Source organism: Rattus rattus, chromosome 6, assembly GCF_011064425.1.
Source record: "Rattus rattus isolate New Zealand chromosome 6, Rrattus_CSIRO_v1, whole genome shotgun sequence".
NCBI lineage: Eukaryota > Metazoa > Chordata > Mammalia > Rodentia > Muridae > Rattus > Rattus rattus.
Window position 1 is genome coordinate 72,009,535 of NC_046159.1, and position 19,692 is coordinate 72,029,226.

The window sequence follows — 19,692 nt, forward strand, 5'->3', positions numbered from 1 at the left end:
ATTTGGGAGGGGGAGCACCCTCATAGAAGAAGTGGGAGGGGGATGGAATAGGGGGCTTCTGGACAGGAAGCTGGGAAAGGGGATAGCATTTGAAATGTAAATAAAAATATCCAATAAAAATATAATCATCAAAACAAAAAGAGTACTCTAAGTGAAAAAAAAAATAACTGGTAGAAAGCTATTGAGAGGTGCTTCACATCAGATAGTGAAACTTGGTCCACTACTTCTATTTTCACTGTATTATATAATTTTGGTGAGTTATATGTGTATAGATTTCCTTCTTCCCTATATTGTATTTAGGTGTTTATAAGACTGTGAGGTATTTGGTAGTGAGCAAAATATTTAGGATTTCCAAATTGTTCCTCTATCAGTTAAAACAAAACAAAACAAACAAACAACCCAGAAAGTAAAAACAAATGAACAAACAAACACCAACAAAATTAACATCAAAACACTGGTTGATAGCCTTGGCTTTGAATGCCTGGAGACACAGGATGTTTCACAATGTTATTGTGATCGGAAGGATTCCCAGTATTTATTCAACTTTATCCCAACAGATCTCTGAATATGAGTTGCAGAAATTCCTGTGCTGCCTAATTCACTTAAAATAATGCACATATGTGTTCATTATTTTATGCTTGTGTGGCTTTTCAATTTAATAATCCAGTGTGAATTTACTTTTTGTGTGTAGTAGAATATTGACTAAGCAATATTTCTTTCAATGTTTGTTCCTGAAAAATTGAATGCTCAGTTATCCAACTGGGCTAATTTTTGTATTTCATGCTCTGTTATTTTTAATTATTCATGTATAATCATCGATATATTTTCTATTTTGCACTACTAATTATATATTATTATGGAACTCCCGTGTTTCCTTAGTGTTCTGGAGACATTGTACTTGTTCCTAATTCCTTACTCTCTGTCCACCTATTTTTTCTGAAACAATTTTTTTCATATTATTTATTTGTATTATGCTTTTAAACACATATTTCATTATAGATAATAGTAAATATGCAAGACACTGCACATAATGAATATGTAAATGATTGTTCTGTACTGTTAAATATAAATGCATTGTATTAATCATTTTGTTTGTTTATTATTTCTCTGTTTTTAAGGAAAGATCTGGTTTGTATCCCAAAGTGACAATACCAACTATTTCATAGCTGGATTTAAATTTGACTTCACATTTATCTGCATCAGTATTCTGATAGATTATAGTACATGTGCACAATACTATGGATAGAGGAATCTTAACCCAGAAACATGACTGCTCTGAGTGCATCCAAAGACACAGTATGTGATTTGACTGGAATGCAGATAATCTGCCTAGAATCCTTTAGTATATACATTTAATTCCAATTAAATGATGTGTAATTGAGAGGAAAATTGATGAATCAGAGCTTTTACTTGACAGAATGAATCATAGGATAAGTCCAACTCTCAGGAGCAAAGCTATTTAAGAAGAGTGCTGGGAGAGTCAGTTCAGTTCAATCAGTCCAGCTGAGTGGAGTTGAATTCATTCATTCATTCATTCAGTCAGTTAGTCAGTCAGTTGGAAGTCAGTGAGGTGACTACATAGCTGTGGAGTTGAGTTTGTGAGTTCAGATAATTCAGTAAAGGTAAGCAAAGTCAGGTAAAGTAAGTAGAATAAAAAGGATCCAGGAGAGCAATTCAGTGAGAAGCTGAAAGAAGCCAGATTGAATCAGACAGCTTGGAAAGAAGTTTGAGTCAGAAGATTTGAGTTCAGAAAGAATGAGAAAGGTGAGCTTATATAGCAGAAAGCCTCTAAGATGACAACTACATCTATGCCCATTGGAAAATATCTTTTGTTTTCTACAGAAAAAGATTACCTAGATAATCCTTTGTCATAAGTATACTCTCAATAAAACATAATCCTTTATGTTCCTAATAATACTATTTTTATATGAAATAATTAAGTAAAATATTGTATGATCAAGTAACAATAGAAAACAGAAAATAGAGTACTGGAAATACCAACCATCTTTGCACTATCTTATATGCAATAAATTATCATGTACGTTCTATATTAAAGCACATATTCATCAGAATTCAAAAATCCCTCTTTCTTTAACTTATAATTTTAATGGGATAACAGACCATATTTATGATTAAAATGCTACAAGATACCTTTTAGCAGTAATGATACCCATACATACTCAGAATATGCATATGATTTCTTCCACTTACATCATTTATCTTGTGTATGTCAAACTATGTCCACTTTTATTAATTTTACTAGCAATATTTGTATTTTGTTCTTTTTTCTGTTTGGTAGTACAAATTCTTTTCATTTTATATTGCTCTTTGGCACATTATAATCTTATAAATTCCAAATGTCTTATAAGTATGTTGGGGCAAAATGTATTTGTTTCATGAGCCAAAATATAAAGAATATAATTTTCCATACGTTTTCTACTTATTTCAATTAATTTGAGACATATTGTAATGTTAAATTTAATGATTATAACATTTTCCAAACATGCTTAAAATAACCCAGAAATATGGCTAGACGATGCATTTAATTTTTTCTTATGCATTATGTCTTTAGTTCTGGTAACTCAGAAAAGCATTTCCTCAAACAAGCAAAACTCTCCTTGTTTTATTGTTGAATAAAAGACAAATAAGTTAAGACAAAATCAAATGAAGTTTTTTTTCCTGAACTGTACTTTCTGTCTTTCAAAGAGCTGATAATGGGCTTTAGATTAGTTGCTATTCTGGTCAATCATTTTGAAATCAACACTTCAAGGAAGTCAATTAACATTCAACTCATGTGTTAATCTGAAATAATTATTAGTTTTTGCCAACAGACAGTTATAGCAAAACAAGAAAGCCTTGGAGAAATGTTATACTAGAAACTGAGTACTTTTTCCATATTGCTTACATCACTCTGTATATTAAATATGCCTAATGCCATGCCCATAAAGATTCCCTATGCTAGCCATTGTTAGTTTTTCCTTCTTTCATTTCATCATTCTCATCTCAGTGGCATTCTATCTTTTTAAAAATCAATTTACACATATAGACAAAAGAAGATTTGAGTTAAACAAATCATTTGAAGTGACTGTACACCATATGTGCAGTGGGAAAAAGGACTTTGTTAAGATCTCTGAGCATTAGTTTTTCTCATTGTAAAATGAAATCAATAAAATCAACTTGTTTTATGCTCTGGAGTAAAAAGGTAAAATAAGGGTTGTGGTCATACTGTAGTGTTAGGTTGAAAGAAGTCAAGTATAGTGTCTGTAGCTACAATAGTAAGAACCAATTGAATGATTAATTCTTCTGTCCCTATTTCCTTGTTTTAATCTTTACACAGAAAGTAATATTGAAATTTAAGACTTGTTATAAAGACATCTTGTTGATTAATGTCTCCGGGAGGAAAATTAACATACCCACTGGTGAATTCTTCCTGTAAGAGTGACATATTTTAGTGTAGAATAAGCATATTCAATGGCGATGATTCACATTTGTTCTGTAATGACATGGATGCACTCAGGAAAGGTAAGAAGAATGCCTCCTCATTGCTAATAAAGGTAATAAGCACAGGAAAAGACAAAAAAAATCATCAAAGGTAACTTAATACAACAAAGAAAAATAGTAGATGTTACACAGATTGCAACATAGGTAGTAAAACTGCCATTATTTACAGGAGATACAATCATTTGTGTACTGAACTGAAAACTGGTTCATCAACAATATAATTATTACTGGAATTAGGAAGCAGTTAGAGCACTTTCCTAGGATACAAAACAAAAAGGTTAATAAAATTAAATTCATTGGATTAAAAAGTTAAAATATAGGGACAAATAGGTGGTTCAGCAATTCTGAGCACTGGCTGCTCTTCCAAAAGACCTAGAATTGCTTCCCAGCACCCCTATAGTAGACCACAACTGTCTGCATCTCCAGCACCAGGAAATTGGGGAACTGATGGTAGCCAACATAAAATCTGAGACACCAGGAAAGCAAGAGGCTCCCAGAACATAATTGGGATGACGTTATTTGAAATACCCAGCAAAAGGGAGAGAGAATCTGTAGAGACCATATCCACAAGTTAGGCATGGTCCCCTATTGAGGGATGGGGATACCTACTCTTCTCAAAATTTTAACCCAGAATTGCTCCTGTCTAAAGGAAATGCAGGGACAAAGAATGGAGGAGAGACTGAAGGAAAAGCCATCCGGAAACTGCCCCACCTCATCCATTCCATATGCACTACTAAACACAGACATTATTGCTGATGACAAGAAGTGCTTGTTGAGAGGAGCCTGATATGGAGGTCTCCTGAGAGGCTCTGCCAGAGCCTTACTGATATAGATGAAGATGCTTGCAGCTAACCATTGGACTAAGCACGGGGATCCCAATGGAGGAGTTAGGGGAAGAACTGAAGGAGCTAAAGGGGTTTGACAACTTCATAGGACAAACAACAATATCAATAAACCAGATCCCCAGAGCTCCCATGGACAAAATCCCCAACCAAAGAATACATATGGAGAGACCCTTGGCTCCAGCTGCAGAGGTAGCAGAGGATGATCTTATCTGACGTCATTGAGAGGGGATGCCCTTGTTCCTGGGAGGGCTGGATGCTGCAGCATAGAGTAATGCTAGGGTGGTAAGGCGGGAGAGGATGAGTGCACCCTCATAGAAGCAGAGGTGGGTGAGATAAGGGGTTTTCAGAAGGGAAACCAGGAAGGGCTATAACATTTGAAATGTAAATAAACAAACTAACCAATAAAAAGTTTAAAAAATAAAGATAATGTGTTTCCAAAGTTTTTTTTTTAAAAAAAAGAGGAAGAAAATATGTTGAATGAGGTAACCCAGGCCCAAAAGGACATGCATTTTATGCACTCAGTATTAACCAAATATTCAGGATACCCTTGATACACTTCACAGACCCAAAGAAGTTAAAGAAGGAAGGCTCAAGTGAGGATGTTTGAATCCCACTTAGAAGCTGTAACAAAATGTTCATGGAACACAAAGGGAAGGAAGGACCTGAGTGGGTGACAGAGAAGCTAGGGGGATAGGGGGAAGGATCAGTAATGGAGAGAAACAGGAGCTGCCAAGGGCCTGGAATGGAGTGATTTTCCTGGAAGTCCCTGAGACCTGGGATGAGGGAGGCACCTAGGAGTCAAACAAGAAAACAGAATGAGATTCTTTTTATCCCTTAAGTGCATGCAATTGGAATTACTTGTTCTGTTACACCCAGATGGGAAAGATGCCAGTCTAGTAGAGGTAAAAAAAAAATACAAGAGAGATGATAACAAGATAGTGTCTCTTTTTTGCCAGGCAGCCAAAATCAATAGTGGTTTAGTGGCACTTCACAAGGAAAGCTACTTGTCATGCCAGAAGCTAAGCAATATATGTCAACGGAAAGGAGCCACAGCTTAAGTCTGGCAGCTGTGGCAGGCGTGACTGCATATCACTGCTGGTTGTAGGTTCTCGGTGTCTATAGAAAACTGATAGAAAAAAGCAGCATGGAATAGTGAGTCTAGAATACTTTATGCTCAAAATTTGAGTATCTCTGTGTTTGCAAGATGAACATAACAGGACACAGTAAGATAGAAGCCTTAAATGCCTTCTAGGCAAATAAATGTTCAATTACATTTTTGTGTCCCCTATTGAAACTCCAGGTGGTTCCTGCAATTAGCAGTGGGTGAATTAATACACTGTCTGATGAGTTCAGTTTATTATATAAGATGACCATTGTGAAGTCAATGGACTTCTTTGCACCCCACGACTTTTTTCTTTTTTGTTTGTTTGCTTTGTTTTTACTATGTATATTAATAGAAAATATTGGTGTTTATTTCAGTATGATTATAAGAACTAAAAGGCTCAACATTTTTTTTCAACAAGACAAATGATACAATGAATGACATATGCACACCATCATTGCTGGACTTAAATGAAGATAGTTGGAGAAAGCTACGGGCTAAGGAATGCTGTAGAATCTAGAAATTAAATGTTAAATAATTTTCCTGGAGACCTTAGATGGGAACCCATTTGACATTGCTGTTGTACCATTCTCAGTCTGTCCATTGACAATCTGTCTTCCATGGTGTCCTTATTTAAGCATACGGTCTGTAAAATGTTAAAGAAGGTGAAATGAGGTCAGTAGGGAACTTTAAATTAATATGAATGGTGTCCTCAGAAGAAGAACGTCTCTGTCTTACATTCTCCCTTGCTCCTCTTCCTTCAGTTCACATTTTTCCCTTCATGTAAGAGGAAAATGAGAAGAGCCTTGTACAGACTCATATTACAAGTGTAGGAATCTTCCCTCATCCCTCAAGTCAATATCTGACATGACACAGCAGGAAGTGTGTGCCATTTACCTGCCCGTGCACACATTCACAGAAAGAGGACACTGTTCACAGTACTAAGGGTCATTTCATGACAAGAAGCCCTAAAGAAATATCAGTTATGAACTATGAAATGTGTATGCTTTAAAGATACACAGTTATACCAAGTCTAGGCTTCCATTTTAAACATGCAAAAATTCAGCAGCTACATACCAATTATTTTTCAAGTGACCTAAGATCGAAATTAGATCTCTTATATAAGAGTTGTTTTTTTTTTTTATTTTATACTTTTGAAAAAACTACAGAACTGAATTTTAAGCAACAAACTAAAAAGAAAATTTGTCACTAGGATAGATTAAAGTTTTGCCTAAATGATTTCATTGCCAAAGGGGTTTAGTACTTCATAGAATATGTTTTTTTCTTTGTGAAATAAATCACTCCACATGACAAACTATAGTTCCCCAGATGGATTGAGCTCCAAATCTCATATCTATTCTTTTTGCAAAACTATACTTTACAAGATAGCAACAACCCTTCTAATTGATGCCAGATAGGGCCATTCTCTGCTACATATATAGCTAGAGCCATGGGTACCTCCATGTATATTCTTTGGTTGGTGATTTAGTCCCTGGAAGCTCTGGAGAGTCTGGTTCATTGATATTGTTGTTCTTCCTATGGGGTTGCAAACCCCTTCATCTCCTTCAGTTCTTCCCCTGACTCCTCCATTGGGGTGCCTGTGCTCAGTCCGATGGTTAACTGCAAGCATCCTCATCTGTATCAGTAAGGCTCTGGAAAAGCCTCTCAAAAGATGTATTACAATAATATTATTATACAATAATACTATAGTATCAGACTCCTGTCAGCAAGACCTCCTTGGCCTCAGCAACAGTGACTGTGTTTGGTGGATGCATATGGGATGATTGCCCAGGTGGGCAGTTTCTGAATGGCTTTTCCTTCAGTCTCTGCTCCACTCTTTGCCCCTGTAATTCCTTTAGACAGGAGCAAGATGGCTTTATCTGGCATCAGTGAGAGGGGTGATCCTTTGTCTTGTGAAGTCTTGATGCCCCACCAGAGGGGAATGCTAGGTTGGTAATGTGGGAGTGGGTAGGTGAGTGGGAGAGCACCCTCATAGAAGCAAGGGGGAGAGGTGGGATTGGGGTCGCAGAGAGGAAACTGGGAAAGGGATAACATTTGAAATGTAAATAAATAAAATAACAAATAAAAAATAAAAAATAAACCTAACTAATAAACAGAAGATTCCAATCTAAAAAATAAATACACATAAAATAAAAATAAATAAAAATACAAAAGCAAGATAGCAATAAAATTAAATATCAGAGTTTTTAGAGAAATTTCTATGTAGTGAGTACTGAATGTTTACAAATGGTAACATACAACAATTTTATTGATGAAGTTCCAAGGTATATAGACTTTGATACACATTCCATTTGTCTTTTTCTGTTAGAATTGGATGATTTAGAACATAAAGCATTAAAATTGAACCTGAGAATGCTCCCAACATAAGGATTTGTACAATTTTATTAACTGTTCCTGTTCATTCCTGAATTAAATTAAAATTGACACAAAGGAGAGTTGAACACATGTAGATAGGATAAAGGCAAGTTTGATAAGAAACTTTCTAGAGAAAAGTTTATATTTTTTATCTAAGTACTATATCTAACTATCCATATCAGTAATGTACACAATGTATGCACTAAGAAGAAAGTTTGTGAGTATAAATATAAATATATTCTCCAAATTTCTAAGATGCCAAAAGCTACAACTTCATGTACTTGAAGGGAATCTATTTGCGGGCCATACAGAAAAAAGCTTCAAAGGTAGTTTAATATGACTACAATTTTAATTAAAGATTACTAATACCAGATGATCAGCTGGAAAAACACACACAGATCAGTAGTATTATACACACTAAGTTATTAAGAATGTTTGTGTGTGTGTGTGTGTGTGTGTGTGTGTGTGTTTTGCTGGGTATGATATGTCACTAGAAGAGATGGTGTGACACAGTCTCTGTTCCTGCCCCTGGAGTATAGCCAGCAAAATGTGGTCTCCTTGACTGCTGATGGTTGCTGAATATACAAAGTTTGTTTGCATAATAATGTGCATATTTTATTTCATGTCCTCTTTGGCAGGAAGGTTCTCCCTGCCAATATTACTGTGGAGTATTTTACCTCTCAAAGTTATTGGGGAATATTATCCCTGCCAAGGTTAGTGACTTAATGATAATCAGAAACAGCATGATACCAGGAAGCAAGAATGTTTTTGGTGATCCTCAGCAAAATGGTGACAGGACAGACCTTAAGGCTGCTGGAAAGAACCCTGAAAACAGGAGTTCAAGAATATATAAATAATATATACAAAATTCATTATGTCTTGTTTTTTATAGCTGAACAGTATTCCATTGTATATATGTACCACATTTCCTTTATCTAGTTTTCACTTGAGAGATATCTAGGTTGTTTTCAATTTCTGGCTATTGAAAATAAAGCTGCTATGAATGTAATTGAGCAAGAATCTCTGTGAGATGGTATGATGTGGGAGGATCTTTTAGGGTTTTGTCCAGGAGTTGTACAGCTGGGTCTTGAGGTAGAACTTTTTCTACTTTTCTGAGAAAGTGCCAGATTGATTTTCAAAGTGGTTTTACAAGTTTTCACTCCCACCAACAATGGGGGAGTGTTTTCTTTAGTCCACATCCTTGCTGGCATGTAGTATATGAATTCTTCTTTATAAGATTTCTCATCTATGCAAAATATAAGGATACAATATGAATTGTATAAGGAGTCTCACATACCTGAAGGAACAGAGACAGTTGCATTAATGTGTCAGTTTAGTCAAAAAGATATTAAAGGAAACAAGATTTAGTCAATGAAGGAAGAGATGTAGATCGCAAAAGAGAAAGAAGTAGTTAACAAGACTCAGATGGTTATATAATTACCATGGTAAAATTATATTCTCCTCCATGGAAGCCATCAGCAACTAAATTTGACTCAGCTCTTCTACTCCCTAAAGGAGGTAATTATATGTATGATCCAAATAGAAATTGAGGGTGGACAAGTAGACTGGTGTCAAGAAAAAGATAATGGTTTAATGAAATTGCTACATTCTATGATTGACTGCTTAAAACTTTCCAATATTTAACTTTGGAGTTGCTGAGATAAAAATAAGAAAAATATCTAAAGACTAAAAGAATATATTGAGGTAGCTAGGAATTATACAAATGAGATTCAATGCTGTTGGCATCAGTATAAAAAAGAGCTCACTAAATTGATATATATATATATATATATATATATATATAATAAAGTATTATATATATTTTTGGAAATCCAGAAACGAGCAATTAGAAGATGTTCTTTATGAAAAACAGAAACATTCCTTCCCTTGAATGAAAACTGCAGCTGTAGAGGAACAAAGTAAACGAAGGTTCCACGTTGTCTCTGGTCCTGAGACATATTCAGGACTGAGTCAAGCCAAGTTGGCAAGACTGCTGTCTTACCTGCCCTGCCCATCCTGTGTGCCAAACACTGTGTCATCGCTTATGATATGTGCCAAACAAGCTCACTTCTCTTTTTGTTGTGGTTGTGAAATCTTTTATGATATCTGACTCAGACAGTTTTGGAGGTTCAGCTAGAGGAAGGCTATTAAAATATTAATACTAAAGGGTTCTTGGAATCCTTTGTTGGAGGAGAAATTATAAAGAGCAAGTTTCCACAGGATGAGGTGGCCGAGTGGTTAAGGCGATGGACTGCTAATCCATTGTGCTCTGCACGCATGGGTTCGAATCCCATCCTCATCGACTGACTATCAGATTTTTTTTTTCAATTTTTTTCTCCATCCTTATTAAACTGAGTGTTTCTTATTTACATTTCAATTGTTGTTACCTGTCCCGGTTTCCAGGCCAAGATTCCCCCTAACCCCTGCCCCTCCACTTCTTTATGGGTGCTGCCCTTCCCATCCTCCCCCTTTACCCCTTTACCCCCAACAATCCCATTCCCAAGGACTCAGTCTTGGCAGGACCAAGGGCTTCACCGGTGCCCTTACTAGGCTATTCATTGCTACTTATGCAGTTGGAGCCCAGGGTCAGTCCATGTATAGTCTTTGGGGAGTGGGTTAGTCCCTGGAAGCTCTGGTTGTTTGGCACTGTTGTTTATATGGGGTCTCAAGCCCCTTCAAGCTCTTTCAATCCTGTCTCTGATTCCTTCAATGGGGTTCCCGTTCTCAGTTCAGTGGTTTGCTGCTAGCATTCGCCTATGTATTTGCTATGTTCTGGCTGTGTCTCTCAGGAGAGATCTATATCCAATTCCTGTCGGCCTGAACTTCTTTGCTTCATCCATCTTATATAATTTGGTGGCTGTATATGTATGGGTCACAGGTGGGGCAGGCTCTGAATGGGCGTTCCTTCAGCTTCTGTTCTAAACTTTGCCTCCCTATTCCCTCCCAAGGGTATTCTTGTTCCCCTTTTGAGGAAGGAGTGAAGCATTTGTATTTTGGTTATTCTTCTTCAGATTCATGTGTTCTGTGCATCTAGGGTAATTTGAGCATTTGGGCTAATATCCACTTATCAATGAGTGCATACCATGTATATTTTTCTGGGATTGGGTTACCTCACTCAGGATGATATTTTCGAGTTCAATCCATTTGCCTATGAATTTCATAAAGCCATTGTTTCGATAGCGGAGTAGTATTCCATTATGTAGATGTACCACATTTTTTGTATCCATTCCTCTGTTGAAGGGCATCTGGGTTCTTTCCAGCTTCTGGCTATTATAAATAAGGCTGCTATGAACATAGTGGAGCATGTGTCTTTGTTATTTGTTGGAACATCTTTTGGGTATATGCCCAAGAGAGGTATAGCTGGGTCCTCAAGTAGTGCAATGTCCAATTTTCTGAGGAACCTCCAACTGATTTCCAGAATGGTTGTACCAGTCTGTAATCCCACCAAAAATAAATGGATGTTTCTCTTTCTCCACACCCTTGCCAGCATCTTCTGTTACCTGAGTTTTTGATTTTAGCCATTCTCACTGGTGTGAGGTGGAATCTCAGGGTTGTTTTGATTTGCATTTCTCTTTTGACTAAAGATGTTGAACATTTCTTTAGGTGTTTCTCAGCCATTCGGCATTCCTCAGCTCTGAATTCTTTGTTTAGCTCTGAACCCCATTTTTTAATAGGGTTATTTGTCTCCCTGCGGTCTAACTTGGTGAGTTCTTTGTATATTTTGGATATAAGCCCTCTATATTTTCCCAATCTGTTGGTTGCCATTTTGTCCTAACAACAGTGTCCTTTGCCTTACAGAAGCTTTGTAGTTTTATGAGATCCCAATTGTCTTGATCTTAGAGCGTAAGCCATTGGTGTTTTGTTCAGGAAAGTTTTTCCAGTGCACATGTATTCGAGATTTTTCCCCACTCTTTCTTCTACACCCCACTCTCATTAATGGACAGATCATGGAAACAGAAATTAAACAGAGACATAGACAGACTAAAAGAAGTCATGAACCAAATGGACTTAACAGATATTTATAGAACATTCTATCCTAAAACAAAAGCATATACCTTCTTCTCACCACCTCATTGTACTTTCTCCAAAATTGACCATATAATCGGTCATAAAACAGGCCTCAACAGATACAGAAAGATAGAAATAATCCCATGCGTCCTATCTGATTGCTACGGGCTAAAGCTGGTCTTCAATAACAATAAAGAAAGACTGCTCACATATACATGGAACTTGAATAATGCTCTACTAAATGATGACCTGGTCAAGGAAGAAATAAAGAAAGAAATTAAAAACTTTTTAGAATTTAATGAAAATGAAGGTACAACATACCCAAACTTAAGGGACCCAATGAAAGCTGTTCTAAGAGGAAAACTCATAGCTCTGAGTGCCTGCAGAATGAAACAGGAGAGAGCATATATCAGCAGCTTGACAGCACACCTAAAAGCGCTAGAACAAAAAGAAGCAAAAGTACCCAGGAGGAGTAGAAGGCAGGAAATAATCAAATGTGGACTGAAATCGAACAAGTAGAAATGAAAAGGATTACACAAAGAATCAACAAACCAGCAGCTGGTTCATTGAGAAAAAAAGTAAGATAAACCCTTAGACAGACTAACCAGATGACACAGAGAGTGTGTCCAAATAACAAAATCAGAAGTGAAAAGGTAGACAGAATCAGAGGAAATTCAAAAAATCATCAGATCCTACTACAAAAACATATATTCAACAAAACTTGAAAATCTGGAGGAAACGGACAATTTCCTAGACAGATACCAGCTACCAAAGTTAAATCAGGAACGGATAAACCATTTAAACAACCTCAAAATCCCTAAAGAAATAGAAGCAGTCACTAAAAGTCTCCCAACCAAAAAGAGCCCAGGTCCAGATGGGTTCAGTGCAGAATTCTATCAGACCTTCATACCAATACTATCCAAACTATTCCACAAAATTGAAACAGATGGATCGCTACCGAATTCCTTCTATGAAGCCACAATTACTCTTATACCTAAACCACACAGAGACCCAGTAAAGAAAGAGACAGGACAATTTACCTTATGAATATTGACGCAGAAATACTCAATAAAATTCTTGCAAACTGAATCCAAGAGCACATCAAAACAGCCATCCCACATGATCAAGTAGGCTTCATCCCATGTATGTAGGGATGGTTTAATATACAGAAAACCATCAATGTAATCCACTATATAAAGAAACTGAAAGACAAAAACCACATGATCATTTCATTAGATGCTGAGAAAGCATTGGAAAAATTCAACACCCTATTCATGATAAAAGTCCTGGAAACAACAGGAATTCAAGGCCCATACCTAAACATAGTAAAAGCCATATAAAGCAAATGAGTAGCTAATATTAAAATAAATGGAGAGAAACTTGAAGCAATCCCACTAAAATCAGGGACTAGACAAGGCTGCCCACTCTCTCCCTACTTATTCAATATAGTTGTCAAAGACCTAGCCAGAGCAATCAGACAACAAAAGGAGATCAAGGGATACAGATTGGAAAGGAAGAAGTCAAAATATCGCTATTTGCAGATGATATGATAGTATATTTAAGTGATCCCAAAAGTTCCACCAGAGAACTACTAAAGCTGATAAACAACTTCAGCAAAGTGGCTGGGTATAAAATTAACTCAAATAAATCAGTAGCCTTCCTCTACACAAAAGAGAAACAAGCCAAGAAACATTAGGGAAACAACACCCTTCATAATAGTCCCATATAATATAAAATACCTCTGTGTGACTTTAACCAAGCAAGTGAAAGATCTGTACGATAAGAACTTCAAGCTTCTGAAGAAAGAAATTGAAGAAGATCTCAGAAGGTGGTAAGATCTCCCATGCTCATGGATTGGCAAGATTAGTATAGTAAAAATGGCCATTTTACCAAATGCTATGTACAGATTCAATGCAATTCCCATCAAAATTCCAATTCAGTTCTTCAGAGAGTTAGACAGAACAATTTGCAAATTCATCTGGAATAACAAAAAACCCAGGATAACTAAAACTATCCTCAACAATAAATGGACTTCCAGGAGAATCACTATCCCTGAACTCAAGCAGTATTACAGAGCAATAGTGATAAAAACTGCATGGTATTGGTAGACAGATAGACCAGTAGAATAGAATTGAAGACCGAGAAATGAACCCACACATCTATGAACCACACACTTGATTTTTGACAAAGGAGCCAAAACCATCCAATGGAAAAAAGATAACATTTTCAGCAAATGGTGTTGGTTCAACTAGAGGTCAGCATGTAGAAGAATGCAGATCTTATCACCCTGTACAAAGCTTAAGTCCAATTGGATCAAGAACCTCCACATCAAACCAGATACACTCAAACTAATAAAGTATTTTATTTAAAGCTAACTTTCTCACACAAAAGTTTCCTCTCTGTCTAGTATTGGCAACCACAAGCTCTGTGCCCAACAAAGAGCATAGGACTTTCTATGTTCAAAAGAACATACTTACTTTCTGGTTCATTTGTTTTGAATGTGCTCTGTATTTCACTTTCTAATTTTCTAAATCAAGTGGCCAAGGTCAAAAAATGCTAATTCAAAGAATGGTTCAAAGGGAACCTGGAATAAATGTTTAAACTAATATGAAATTTCTAAGAAAGTAGCTTATGCAAATACAAGACTGAGCTTGCTCACAAAGAGAAAGCTATCTGTAAGTGATCACAAAGTTGTCAGCTTGTATCCATCACTGACTCTGAGTTGACAGTGTCACTCCCATTCACTAATTCCTCAGAAGTCCTTCTCAAACTGAGGCTGGAACTTGGCAGTGTGTTTGTGTGTGTGTGTTTATACTATACATAACCATATATATGCATATATATGTGCGTATGCATATATGTGTATGTATACATTTAATGAGATGTCTGTATTTACATTTATAAGCTGAATTGTATAACACAATTAATGAAATAGGGATATGAATTTTAAAGAGAGCAGGTAGGGTTTTAGAGAAAAAGAAATGATTTGATAATATAAGCGCTTTTAATATCCTCTGTCAAGGCAGATAGATGTGTAACATATCATGCTATACACACACATGAAAACTTTAAATAATTGAATATATGTAATATAGTTCCCCAAAACTACTCTCCATAAGAAAAGTCATCTTCTAATGATACACCTTTTTTTTTTCTGAAATTATCAGTTTCACAGTAAGCCATATGCCAAAACTATATAAAGGTACTCCTTTCTCTGAAGTTTCTTAAGAATATCAACATCATAATAGCAGAGTCTTGCATCAAAGCCTTGGCCAATGTCAGCAACGTCAGAAAAGATCACTGTGTATTACACCCATCTTTTTTGTACCATTTGAGGCATTTGAATAATATATGCTCAGACAAACAACAACAACAACAACAACAAAACCAAAAGCTATATTACAAATAGAAACTTCAAAGATAAAATTAAAGTTTGCCTACAAACCCAATGAAACCCTATATTAGAGACAGACATGTGATTTATGCATGCTCCTATAAATAACTCCTCACCATGTTCCTGTAATCAACTCTAGTTAATCCTATTGGCTCTATATGTACATAAATAAGAATATAAAGTTTCAAGGTAGACAGTTTGGGAAGAGGAGGGAACATGAGAGGATGATCTGAAGGTGACTATGGTCAAATTACATTATGTACATGCATTGCCAAAAAATGATAAAATCCATTACTTTGTGGAATTTATATATTTCAAATATATTGTCATTATAAAGAAAATAGTTAAAGAGAAAGTGTTCCAGAGAGAAGATGAGAGGATGTAAGAATGGTGAAAAACAAATATGAATAAAGATATGGGTTATATGTATAGGATATGCTTATATAAATATGATGTAGTACAACCCATTCTTTTAAAAAAATGAAATAAATTGACATATATTCTCACAGTCAAATTTAGCCTTGAAACTTTATTTTAGCACTGCTTATTTTTCTTCTAGTCATTAAACAACCATTTATTAATCAGGCAGTCTCCCTGAAGCCTTCAGTTTCTTAATAAACTCTCAAGTGAAAACGTTCGTCCTTTGTTCTCATTTTAAAGTTCACCTTTATCTCTATTTGTGTGCATGTTTATGAGTGTTCATGCATGTGAGTGCAGGGTAAGCAGAAGATCCCCAAGGACATAGAGTTTTCCAGGAGTTGTTTATGTAAGGATCTTACCTAGGTCCTCTACAAAAGGAGGAAGTTTTCCTAATCACTGAGCAGAGTAGGCATAATATTCTCTATGGAAGAGCATGCCAATTGGCTATCTAGTACCAAGAGGTCAGCCCTGATAGCATACACACGAATGACATTATACATATTGAGCAGGTTACATTTGGAAATATATATATTTATATATGGTAAAAAACAATGGATTAGTAGTCTCCTACTCTGGTCATTAGTCAAACAAATTCTCCCATTCTGCTAAATGAAACCTGTATTGGAATAGTTAACATGTTTATATTTCCACAAGGAACATGAGGTCAAGAAAAAGAGAGTCATGAAAGAAACGTATCACTAAACAGTTACAATAGGATGAGAATAAAAGCAACTATAACTGTGAGGAATACATTAGTAAACAGTACTTGGTATATGCTATGGCTTGAATGCATTCTTTCTCAAATTCAGGTGTTAAAACTTAATAGGTAATGTAATATTAAATTTAATTTAAATTAATTTAAAAGTATTTTATTAAAACAAATTGTATCAAATAAAACATAATTAATTTTATCAATTATAATTAATTAATGAAATATTGATTTAATTTAAGTTTAATTCAAATTTATCTTAATATATGAGGAACTTAAGCAGGGAAGCCTCTTCCTTTCTGAGTAGAAAGAAGGGGTTGTGCACATATAGCTAGATGGTTGCTTCAAGTGTTGGTATCAGTAAATGCCTTCAGCAGGGATGCCATTTGGTCACTGTTGCCATGGCAATGGCCGTACATTCCCAGAAGACCTTTCAGCTCAAATCACAACTTCACCTGGGAGTAGTTAGGTCACCTTCTGTCCTTGCTCTCTCTTCTCTTCTCTCTTTTCTTTCTCTCACCCCTTCCCCTTGTCTCACTCCCCCATTAAACACTTAGAATAGCCTTTATTACCACTGTATTTTTACAATAGGGATATATTTTAAGTGCTGAGGATGTAGTTCAGCTGGTAGTATGAGGGTTGATGTCTATATGTAGGTGAGGGCAATCACAATCTAAGGTAAGGTCTGTTATAAGGCAGTGGAAAAGAAAAGCAAGCAGAGAATTTTAGAGATGGAATTTTAGAGACAGAAAGCACAGAGAAAGCAGAGGAAAGAAGATGGAGAAAGAGGATGACCCAGATCCGTGTGGCTTTAAATAGCCACAGGTAGCTATGAATATCTTATAAGGGATGGATAATTGTAGGACAATCTGTCTTCTCTAGACAGGCAGTTTATATCAATATCAATTGACTCTGAGTTTATTGTATGGATATTTTGTGGGGTGAGAATTTACTGGTATAAATCTGATTGATAAATTACAAGCCTGTAGAGTTTTGATTTTGCTGGGTTACAGAGATTAGTGACAGCTAACCACGAGATGGGTGGTCATCGCATGGGACTGGCATGGCAGCATCCAGCCAAGGGAACTTAGCGAGTCAGGGAAGACTTTTCAGGAGCTTTATTTTAGGAGCTTTAAGCCAGAGAGGCTGCCTGCTGGGAATGTGAGCAGAGTCCACAAGAGAGCTGTGAAATAGTGGTCTCTGCGTGGGGTTAGCCATGGAGGCAGGGGTTGATGTATCCTTTTCTAAAAAAAACAAAAACATATTTCCCGCTACAGTCGTGTGCTTCACTATCATGCACAAAGCTCTTAGATGGATCCCCAGCACCTCATAAAACGGATGTAGTGGCGAATATCTGTAATGTGAGCACTTGGGAGGCACAGTTGAGAAGAAATGCAGCTCAAGATCACCTCGGCTGTAGAGAAAGTTTGTGGCCAGCCTGAGAAACATGAAATCCTACTGAAACATTGTCACTCCAGACTTCTCTAAACCATTTTAAAATAATGTTTTCTGGTTCTATTCACTTTCAAGAAATTTTTGCAATTTCGTGTTTTTACAGTTGAATAAAATTCCTTTGTATAAATGAGTTACATTTTGCTTTTCTGTTTCTCTCTTGAGGCTTTCCAGAAGGGTTTCATTTCCACAGTGTGAAGAGAGCAGCAATAAACAGGATTGAGCTAGTATCTCCTTGAAGGGATAGGAGTCCTTGAGGTATGTGCTAGAGTGGTGTAGCTTACTCACAATTAGAAGGAATGGTGAGGATGGGAAATTGTGAAAAGCAGGTGAGGAGGGCAGGATTTGCTGTGTAAATAGAAGATGGAAAATCCATGAAAGTAAAATGTGTGCGAATTACCCAATGGACATCTCTTACCACATAAATTTATTTCAAAAATAAAATTAAATTATTTTAAAAATTAAAAGAGAATTTGATCATTTCTCTTTCTCAGAGGCTAAAAATGATACCTGACTTTATAGTTTCTATAGCAATGCCGATCAACAGTGTTTTCTGGATTAGTGAGTGAAATTTCTCTTCAGAAAATGACTAACACTTTCTGAATGTATTAAGATTTATTCTAATTTCATCGGATGATTTACATATAGTATCTCACATATTTATGAAACACAATGTGTTATTTCAATTCATGTTTACCCAGGTGATGATCAGCCCTGGGTATTTACATAGAGATTCACAATATTACATCTTTCATTATGTCATGGTGTCTCTCCGGCAAGTAAATATGTACATTTAATATACATATATTGCTGCACTATTGTTAATATCTATCCTTTACCTCAGACTGCATGAATAATCATATGTAGTAAAGATAGAGTTCAGAATATCAAGAAGTTGCAAATATTTTACATTTTTTTCTATAGAAACTATAATCTTTGAATTTTAGAAACATCTGCAGATTTATTTCTATAGATAGTATAATTTCTTTGGTTACTTATGGGTTAAAAAAGTAATCAATATTGTTCCAAAGCAATCCACTTGGGAGTATCAGAAAATATAAAATTTTAGTATTATCCTAGGCTCACAAATGCACAATTTTAAATCACTGACCTATACATTCTTAGAAACATTAAAGCCTGTATGAAAAAATTATGGAGCATAAACATAAAATGGTGCTTAGATTAAATTTCTCATTCTGGATTGTGCTTTGGAAACCAAGTATGTTTAAAGCAGAAGTTATAATAAAGTATGTGTACTTTTATTTTTTTAGTAGGTGGGGTGTTTTATTATCACTAACAGTCAGGGCTCTGATTCAGTGCCTCATTATTTCAGGAAATCAAGTTTGTAAAGGTGAAAACCCGGGGAAGTAAACATCTATAAACTTATCACCAGTGAGCCGGACTTCAGAGCACTTTAAAACGTAAGTTGAAAACCGTGTTAAATAATGCATTTTTTTTCTTAAAATAGAAAGAATGGAAGTGAGGAGGCAGTGTGTGGGTTCGGACGGTTTAGAGTTCCCTTCCTTCTAACACTGGACACTGACAAAACCTGGGCATGTGCAGCCCCACCACATCTTGCTGCCTTAGGTTCTTTAATCCTTAGGACTCACATGTGTGTTACTCCACTAGGGCCAGGATTAGGGTAAACAATGCAGGATTTAAAGGAGTAAAAGAAATTCAGCAATCAAAAGAAAAGACGTTTTAAGGCAGTATTTTTGGAAATGTTAAAACTAAAAAATTTTACTATGAGCATGATTAATACCAAAGACAAGATCAATAAGCTTAAGCTAATTGAAATTGCTTAAGACTGTCAGTGGGTGCTGGATGTGGTGGCTTATGCCTTTTTTTTTTCCTAAACAGTCTTTAATTTCTTTCTTTATTTCCT

At 35.9% G+C, this 19,692-nt stretch overlaps 1 non-coding gene across 1 annotated transcript; it reads left to right on the forward strand.

The window, feature by feature from the left end:
- Positions 1-10,044: 10,044 nt before the first annotated feature.
- Positions 10,045-10,126, forward strand: Trnas-gcu. The gene has a single exon. It is a non-coding gene; the product is annotated as a tRNA-Ser (tRNA).
- The last annotated feature ends 9,566 nt before the right edge of the window (positions 10,127-19,692 follow it).